Below are 9,847 nucleotides of genomic sequence, written 5' to 3' on the forward strand. Positions count from 1 at the left end.
TAGACACAACTCTAAGTTTTCAATTAGTAGATCATGGACCAAGGTGTAGGATGAGCATCCTACACCAGCTCCAAAACGCAAGGCAATAAGAATTAAACACACCATTCAACATGCAAAAAAGTAATTGATTTGACAGCTAATGTACATTCCCATTACATCCAGTGTACATGTAAAAAATACAAAAAGTAACTGATTTGACAGTTACTGTTCACCATTTAATAACTGATTTGATGTCCCCCCATATACTGTTCACCACTTCTCTCTTTTCCACACTCAACCTCCTTGTACATTCTTGGCTTCGTGGTTGTTCATTAACAAAATCAAAATGTACAATGACAACCCCCAGCTGAAAGTAACCCAATTCCTGAAGCTGATGTCAAGTGAGTAATCTGCAATCTTTGTACACTGGGTGTGTTGATGTTTGTTCACTAATGAAATTCAATATGTACAATTACAGTCTCATACCGAAATTCACCATTTCTCTCTTTTCCACACTCAACCTCCTTGTACATCCTTGGCTTCGTGGTTGTTCATTAATAAAATCAAAATGTACATTGACAACCCCCGAGCTGAAAGTAACCCAATTCACGAAGTTGATGTCGAGTGAGTAATTTGCATTTTTGTACACTGGGTGTGTTGATGTTTGTTCAGTAATGAAATTCAATATGTACAATTACAGTCCCATACCGAAATATGTCAAGTGAGTAATTTCAATTCTTTGTACACTGGTGTGTTTGATGTTTGTTCACTAATGAAATTCAATATGTACAATTACAATCTCATACCGAAATTCAATAAAATCACAATGTACATTGATGGTCATTGCTTTGATCACTGAAAATCCCTAAATGTACACTCATAGATTATTGTACACCAAAATATATGCATTTGTACATTAAAAAAATTATTTCACGTGATGAGAGAGAAAGAGCTGGCCCACTTTCAAAAATACTGACAAAAGTCAACCACATAGACAAGGTGTTAGGATGCATCCTACACCTGTGTGTAGGATATAATTTAAGTTTCAAGTTTCAACGTCAATTAGCAAAATCCTCAATTAGCAAAAATTCCATGTTTCGAGCCAATTTATCCAATCCCACTCGAAAATGAACTACAAGAACAGTTTTTTTTCCTTCCAATTCTCTCTCCTTAATGGAATGTTCGCTCTCTTCTCGGAAATTCGTTCAATTCATCTTCTCAGATAAGTTTAACAGAGAAAGAAACGAATTTTAGGTTCTATTTCATCTTCTCAACAAAGATGATTTTTAGGTCTGATTTCATCTTCAACTTGGGAGATTATGATTTGTAAGTAACCTACTTTCATCTAACCGCTTAGTTAATATCTAGTTATTCTATTGTTTCTGTTAGGTTTATCTGTTTCGTCGATTTCTTTAAAATTATGGGTTTTTTTTTTGTCTGAGTTATATGAAATCAATATTAGTATGACGAACTGATTAAATGTCAGAGTGCTGGCCCATGGTCGGCGGATCAATCATCCGATTTTCCTATGTGAGATCTTTTAAATGTCAAGATGATTGTTTGGGGATGATGGTTGATGTTATGCTAGTGTTCATTTCTGATAAAAATTCATATATTTGTTCTTCAAACTTTTTGCTTAAAGGTTTTAATTTGATGTACTACTACTGGATTTAGTTAAAAGTAATGATAACAAGGGATAAGTAAAACTCTTTAATTAGGAAAAATTTCCATTAATTCAAAGCCATATGAGCCGGCATCTATATCATCTTCCATAGTTGATGATATTCGTTTTCCGGAACATCTTCCATAGTTGATGCTAGCTCCCGGATCATGGTGTAAAGTCACCATGAAAGTGTTTGATGTCATAGAATCTTTTAATGTGATATAGCTGTTCATGGCTCGAAACTTGTTTCATATTTGAGATTGATATTCAACAAACACCCTCAATAGAAACTACACGACTTCTGTCATGGAATACATAAAAAAGAATAGGAGCTTCTTTTTCTTATGGATTAGATCCAATTTAGTGGGGATAATCATTTTTGAAGAGGTCACATAGCTTTGTTCACTGTCCGAGTCGGAGGCTGTAAGTGGAAAAGATGTACACATAGTAGACCTGTTTGAACTGCAAAGTCGGACCTCTTCTTATGCCTATGTATACCTCTTCATATGGCTACATATATTGCATGTGTCCTGTTTCCATGTTTTGTGATCAGATGACTGACATCTTCTGAACTGGTCGTGATATAAACTAACAGCCAAAGGAAATGTTAGTGCTTTGTTTGTGTTTTGTTGTGAGAAGCATTTTCTCGTGCAACCTTTCTTATAATGGTGCGTGTCCGAAACATCTGCATGCATACCCATGTCATAGTTCTTGAATCTGAAGTGGGCACGTGAGGTCAGTGGCGGATGTACTGTTGGTCATTGTTGGTCATGTGACCAACTAATATTCCAAAAAAAAAAATAAAAAAATTTTGAAGCGTTTCTGATTCTCAAACGCTCACCCAGACACACTTCCTCTTTCTCTCTCTTTCTCATTCGCGAAACCCTAAATCAGTAGCATTGAGTGACGCGCCAACGCCGCAACCGGAATTATATTTTGCCGGTGAGTTTTCCGACGCCGCAGTTCAGTCGAGTCGCACAGTAGCAGCGCCAGCACAGTAGCAGCGGTATTGCGGTTATCAGTCGAGACTCCATTCGAGTCGCACACTCAGACTATCGCGAATCGCATTCGGCCACAGTAGCAGCGGTGCTGGTAAGTTTGTTTTTGTTTGATTTTTTAGGGTTTTGTTCAAATTTTGTGTTGTTTGATTTGATTTTGTTAGGGTTTTTTTCAAAGATTAAAGAATCTAATTTTGTTAGGGTTTTGTGGTGTCTCAACTCTCAAAGAACAGTCAGTTCTTCAACTTTCAAGACTTCACTTGAATCACTTCTTCACTGAATCACTGTCGCAGCAGGCAGCAGCAGGCGGCAAACTTCAGGTATTCTTCTCATTCAACCTTTCTAATCTTTGCTTAATCGCTTTTAAGGGTGACTTGACTTGTTCAATTGTAGTGAGTCCAAATCCTGTTTGGAAATGCTGAAGCTTACTTTTGGAGAGATTTTTCAGGTTCATATCTTCTCTGTACTTAGTTGGGAATGAGAAGAGTTGAGTGATGTAGCATAATGGACAAGAATTGTGCATACATTAGGCATATTTTGGTTCTAATACAAGCTATATAGCATCTTCCTCCCACTCCTTGGTTCCAAACCTTCAATAAAAAGGCATTTAAGTTGTAGTTAGCTATTATGATTTCATTTGTGGTTAAACACTGCTGATTATACTTTCCTTCAATCTGTAGTTGAAACCATAAGGTATAACTGGAAATAGTTTGGCTGATGCTTCACTTGTGGATTCACTTGTTATTTATTCCCAACTCAATAAATTTGCAGGAGCATGTGGCCTCATCAATTGAGAAAGGTATCAAGGAACAAATAGATTTGCTTGTGGTTTGCCGTGGAGGTTTCAGTTCGTTGCAACAACTTGACCAACCACACTCTGAAGGTTTGATTGATTGTGTTCAGGTAATGCACTAAAATCCTTGTTTTAGGATTTTTAGAATTGGACCTATCATGTGAAGTTTTAAAGAGGCCATGAATGAGCCTTTGGTTTTATGTGTTTTTTGTGCTAGTGGAATTAGTTGGAGATGGATAGGATTCCCTCTAATGTGAAATTATTTGGTTTATATGCATAATGCATTGATATGAGATTAAATTTGCATCTTTTAAGTGAATTTGATTGATATGTTTAACAAATTGAATTGTTGTATCTAATTAAAAATTATAATTTAAATTTCATAATGGAAAAAAAGAATACGCAACCTAATATAAGTTTTTTATACTAAATCAGTATCAAAACATGAAAAGTCGCCGAGAACAATTGTAACAATTTTTAGGTACTATTTTATTGTAATATGAACTATTATTAGTCATAAATTGATTTTACTGAAGTAGTTTTTTTAAAAAAATTCATGGATTATCTTATATGGGTACGCGTATTCGAACCCGTACATGTACCCGTATCTGTCTCTGTGCAACCTAATCGGTAGTGACCAACTATTCATAAATTCCTGGATCCGCCACTGCGTGAGGTGGAATGAAGAATCTGAGTAACATAGCAGTGTAAAACACATGTTTTGCATGTAAGAATTGGCTCTTGCTTCTCATTAAGCCACTCTTCCATGTCTTGTTGTATCAAATTGCTAGGCTTATTTTAACTCTCATTCCCTATGGTATTGGTCTAAATCATACCAGATCCACACACATAGACATGTCATGGACTCATGGTACTTCGCTTTATGGCTATTGATTTTGAGTTTTGATAGTTATTGCAGACTCCATATAAACTGTGCAAAGTAATTGCTATTGGCAAGTAAAAAGTGGAAAATGAAAACAACTATTGGTGTAGGATTTGTGAGATTATATTTAGAAAAATTACACAAAAATGCCTGTCACAAAAAGTAGAGTTTTTATAAACCATTTCTAACTTAAATTATTAATATAATTTACCCAGTGTCAGTTCAATCCATAAAATCACATGTTTTCATTTTCTCCCAATTGGCTGTCACTAAGGGGGACTTCCTTTTTCAAAATTAAGATTCCAATTAGTAGGTGATCGTTATAGTAGACCATGACTTACAGATTGGAAGTATCAACTTTTCTATGATAAGTTCCATAAATATAAGATATGAGAGGTTGTGCGAGTATGTTCCAAAGTTAGGGTAGTTTAGTTTCTCTTGAAAGGAAAGTGGATCTTTAAATGATCTCTTAGGGGGTGGTTTTTAGGCTTTTTTCATAATACTATTGCTACCTCTTTCCCCTATCTTGTGCTAGCTTTGGTTGGATTTTGGAAGTTGAGACTCACAGTTTGTTAGCCATATTATTCCAAGGCTTGTTAGCTATTAGCAATATGGGTAAATTTTTTCCCTATCCCTTATTAACATGTTGTATATGTGTTCCTTTGCCTAATTGACTAGTTATAAGGTGCTTGAAGGAGTATTTGGCCTCTCATACTGGATGGAGCTGTATGGTTCTGCCATCATAAGTATAGTAATAAAAAAATAATTTACAATATGAACTATGAAATTAACTAACTTTGTTTGTCAGGATTTCTTAAGGATACATTTTTAGTTACTTAGATTTAGGATGTTAGAACTTGGAAGTATTTTAAGGTATGACTTGAAAGGCGAGCAAGTAGAGTGCTATTCATCTATTTGATGGCTTGTATATATTGAAGTATAATTATGGCGAAATGTTGAATTATTGCCCTATACATTTTCTAACTAAATTGTGTTGTTGGTGGGTACCCCTAGGGCCCTAGGTGGTGCTGTTGGGGTCAGGCTGTGATGGTGGGTAGTTTAGTTGGTTGAGGAGTGGGCTGTTTGCAATGGAACTTGGATAGGAAGGTGTTTATGAGGGTGGTCAAAGTGGTCGTGGTGTAGAGGAGTTTGTGGGATTTATATAACCTTAATTTTTTTTTTTGGTGGGGGGGTGGGGGGGGGGGGAGAGGGTAGAAAATCCCTCTGATTTATATTATCTAAAACTTGAGCCTTTAGCTTGTGTTCGAATAGAACCAAAGCAATGCTTAGGACTTGTTGAATTTGCTAATGTATGAGTTCAAAATTTCCAGCTGCTGCGATTTGTGCTTGCCAACTGTGCTAGTTGCAATATCATATCTAAGAGCAAATAACTAAAAGTTGTGTACATTCTTCTGCTGCTGCTCCTGGTGATTTTGTGTTTTTCTGCTCGATATCCTCTCTTTGGGGTACCTATCTTGTTTTCCTTCCCCCTGTACTTTCTTTTATTGTAATGAAAAAAACTTGAATAGGGGCATACATACTCGTTAGAAAATGAGGCTCACAATTTTGAGATATATGGGGATATACTGTTTCAGAGTGCAGTTTAGTTTGCTTGTTAGGTTGAAGCAGCTGGTGCTTTCAATAGATACTTGATTAGGGAGGGTTTAGGGAATTGGGTGATTACGGTTTCCTTGTCCTCAGTTGCTTAGAATATTAGTTACAGAAGTTCTGGTAATTTTCTTCCATGCCTGCTTTAAAACAAGGTACTAGGTTGGTCTATGAATAATTTATTGGGAGTTGAGACTACTTTAGAATGTTTGATGAGCTTATGACTATCACCAAAGAGTTTTGTTTTCCCTATATCATCTCGTTAGCTCCAATAATAGTTATCTTCAATAATGGCAAGCAATCCCAACTTTTTGTTTTGTGTATGCCAACAACCTCATAATATATATGAAATTACGAGCCATCATTTAATTGTGGAAGAAAAAGGGAGAAAAGCAAGGAGAAATTTGCTTGTGGATCACCTCGTCGGCAACATTGCTTTGACTCATGCTTCTAGGATGATTAGCCCTCTGTCTAGTTTAAAACAGCATTGAGTTCCACTGACAGCTTTATAGAGAAAGTGGAAAGTTTTGCTGAAGAAAGAATTATACGAGAACAATATCAGTTAACTTAATGATACACTATCTTGTAAGCTCTTCTTGATGCTGAGCAGCCGAAGAATAATAGAATATTCGTGATTTTTCCTTTGTATAATGGAGAATGAAGTTACATATCTTTAGTTTTGGAGATCTGTTGAGGAATAGAGGCAAATATGATTTCAAGGCTAGTTTCTTTAATCTAGAGCAACATAAAATCATGTACAAGTTTTGTGGCATTCAGATTCTGGCATTTAATGTAATCTCTTTGATGTTGGTGTACGTATGTTTTCCGGCAGTGTTTTTGCTCTATATAGTGATACTAGCAATTGCTGTTATTATATATCTGGCACATTCTCATTTGGTTATTTATTGTTCTTGCAGATCAAGTAAGGTTGCATGAATATAAATAAGTTTAGGATGAAGAACTCTGATAAGTACTCTGGAGTCTGGAGGCTCAGTCTGATGGGGATTTGAGTCTTTCGGTAATTATTTATTGATGCACTATGTGATTTCTGAACTTGTAGATTGAGTGTAGCTAAATGCTTGTTAGTTACTTTCTATTTGATAGGTTTATGTGCATGTTTTACATAATATATGTTATTACACGAGGCATACATTATGATTTGCTTACTTCTCATTTCCATGCTAAATGAAAGTAGTTTACGACATGGAGTCAAACTTTGGTATCCTGTACTTCGTGTAATGTGCATTTTTCTGATGTGCTTTCTGCATGCGAAATATGATTAACTCTGTTGTAGTAGGATTGTTGTAATAATCTATTAGTATGTTTCTTATTCCTGTTTCTTTGGGGGATTTTCCTCGTTCTTTGAAACTTCTACACCGTGTTTGGTTAGCATTTGTGGGGAGAGAGATTTGGGGGGGATAAAGAGAGGGTAGAGAAACAGAGTTCATACCCGATAGGATAAAAGAGACCATTTCCTTCCTTTTCCCTTCTAAGTCTTTTGTTCATATTTATCAATGCTATTGGTTCAAAGGATGCTCATTTAATACTGGATATGGATGATGCTGCAACTTCTTTCTCTTTTTGATTCATACAATGTCCAGATGTCCTTGGCCAAAACCCTAGTGATACTGGATGACAGAATGATATATGTTTTGCGCAATGAGGGTACTAACTTTAATTTGAGTCGTTATATGGGCAGCGTTGCTGACAAAGTACAAACACTTTGGTGTTAATTCAGTGCTAAGTTTGGCAGTCTTATTAATTATTATAAGATTATGGTGGAGAATGAAGATCTTTCTAAGAAATTATCATTGTCATGGCGTAGTGGGTAAGTGGGGAATTGTGCTCCCGTAATTAATGATACTAGAGGGGCTATTATGCCATGGAGCGTCCACTTTTTTGTGAACAATGCAAAGAACTTCAGACGCGTCGTCAAGATCTGGAGTGTCCAGTTTGTTTTCGACTGTCAGGTCTTTTTTGAGTGGGCTTTAAGCATCTTTGGATTAAGGTTAATCTCATGTTTCAAGGTCTCACTTTCCTGCTTGTTAATTCCTGGTAGAGCTATATCGGTTTCGGAGTTGCAAGGATGAGCTTGTTTGTTAAACTTAAGCATCTTGCTGATAAGTACCCACATTAAGATAACTAAGTCTTTGTTTTCCAGTTTACGGTGTTTTCGGAAATCTAAATCTGATGATGTCGCTACGTACTGAGTAAAAATCAACTCCAAGGTAGGTTAAGGACAAAATTTGAAGACTATGGAAGTCATTTGGCAGCATTTTTGCTATGTGCAAGAAGGTTGAAGAAGCTGTACATTTTATAAATGCGTAGGAATGCAATCTATGAAATTGAAGGGAAGAGTGGATTTGGATTTTGTATTACATGGCTATTTTTGGGAGCAAGACATGTTGACATCATGTGAAATGGTGGTATGTGGATTTTAATCCCTCAATTCAAATGAAAATAATGCAAGATAAGTTCTCGATTCAATTCGAAGTTGATATCTTCTTTGGTACTAATTGCACATTTTTTTAGTGGTCATGCTCGTGGTTATGTATTTTTGCGTAAATATTTGTACATGATTTCCATGTTAAAATCTATGGTAGCGAGTGTTATCTTATTGCGAACTATTTGAAATTTTATTACCATCCATCGCCACTTGAGAATTTGATATTAAATTGTAATTTATGAAAAAAATTCACGTGATTTGAGATAAAGTTTCATTATCATGAATAAGGAGGCATGAGATTTTCTTTCAAAATTACACTAAAATTCATCATGGTACCACATCGTATTACTGCTTACGAGATTGATTGTGAATGTTTTACTCTGTGTTTAGTGGCTGAAATTTCAACGAGGAAAAAGAAATCGAGAGAGATACCACATGTGCTTAATCAATTTCTATAGCAAATACTATATTGAAAGGAAAATAGATTTTCTTTTAAAAAAGCACCTTTTTTTTGTCGTAACACTTAAAAAATTCCTTCAGGTTTGTTGTTGGTCCAATTTGTCCTCCATTAATGGGTGCGGTCAAGACTTCTTGACGACGTTTAACATGGTATCAGAATCAAATAAGCCTTAATAATCTAGGTCAAATTATAGAAAATAAGATAAGAGAAATTAACAATTATATAAAATAACTAGTTTTTAAATCTCCGTTGTACTTGTAAATGTTTTGAGTGAGAGGGATAACTCAACCAGAACTTGGATAAGTTATCCAAGAAGAAAGACATAATTTTGATTTCCTTCTCTCTTTGGTTGTTATAATATTTAAACTAATTTTTATATGCACGCGATGCGTGCGAACATACGTACAAAATTATTTTTTTAAGGAGATGAAGAAAATTAAATTAATTATTAATTATTTCTAATAAATTAGGAATATTTGAATTGTTGATGGTTTTCTTTTTGTAATATTTTTTTATTTTTTAAACTAATTAGGTAGTTTTTTTTTTTTTTTCATTAAAGGAAGTAGTTATAATAGGGATGTTATGAGGGTAAAATGGGGTTTCTAATATTTTGGTGTCCTACCCTTCTTCCCATATAAAATAGAGATAAAGCACAATGGGAGAAATGAGAAGATGAATACTCTAAAACAAAAGACATATTCGAAAAAGAAATAGGAAGATGGATTAAAGCAGGTTTGCATTTTTATATTTCATAGATTTACGTGGTTGTAATGTTTTCTTGCTGAATATTTATTTGATTTTCCGATAAATTTCATTTTACTATTAATGAATGGTGAGTTTATTTCGATTCTTTTGATCACTTTTCTTTTTTAAACTACTGTGTATGTTGTATGGATGTTGATGTTCATGTTTGTCCCGTGGCAAGCTTATTAAGGGTGCGTTCTGTTCAACTTAAAAAATTAAGTTTCAGGTTCAATAAGTTCAGATAAGTTCAGATAAGTTGCAATAAGGTCTAAT

General features: G+C 35.0%; 1 long non-coding RNA gene across 5 annotated transcripts; it reads left to right on the forward strand.

The window, feature by feature from the left end:
• The first annotated feature begins 1,026 nt into the window (after positions 1–1,026).
• LOC104887129 (uncharacterized) lies at positions 1,027–8,566 on the forward strand. 5 transcript variants are annotated; one of them, XR_789307.4, is made up of 6 exons: positions 1,028–2,734; positions 2,842–2,960; positions 3,034–3,088; positions 3,412–3,543; positions 6,842–6,942; positions 8,086–8,566. It is a non-coding gene; the product is annotated as an uncharacterized LOC104887129 (long non-coding RNA). The 5 variants fall into 5 exon arrangements; XR_789308.4 differs by lacking the exon at positions 3,034–3,088 and having other exon boundaries at positions 1,028–1,305; positions 2,238–2,734; XR_789311.4 differs by lacking the exon at positions 3,034–3,088 and having other exon boundaries at positions 1,029–1,305; positions 2,351–2,734.
• Positions 8,567–9,847: the final 1,281 nt, after the last annotated feature.

This window comes from Beta vulgaris, chromosome 1 (genome assembly GCF_026745355.1).
Source record: "Beta vulgaris subsp. vulgaris cultivar EL10 chromosome 1, EL10.2, whole genome shotgun sequence".
In the NCBI taxonomy this organism is placed as follows: Eukaryota; Viridiplantae; Streptophyta; class Magnoliopsida; order Caryophyllales; family Amaranthaceae; genus Beta; species Beta vulgaris.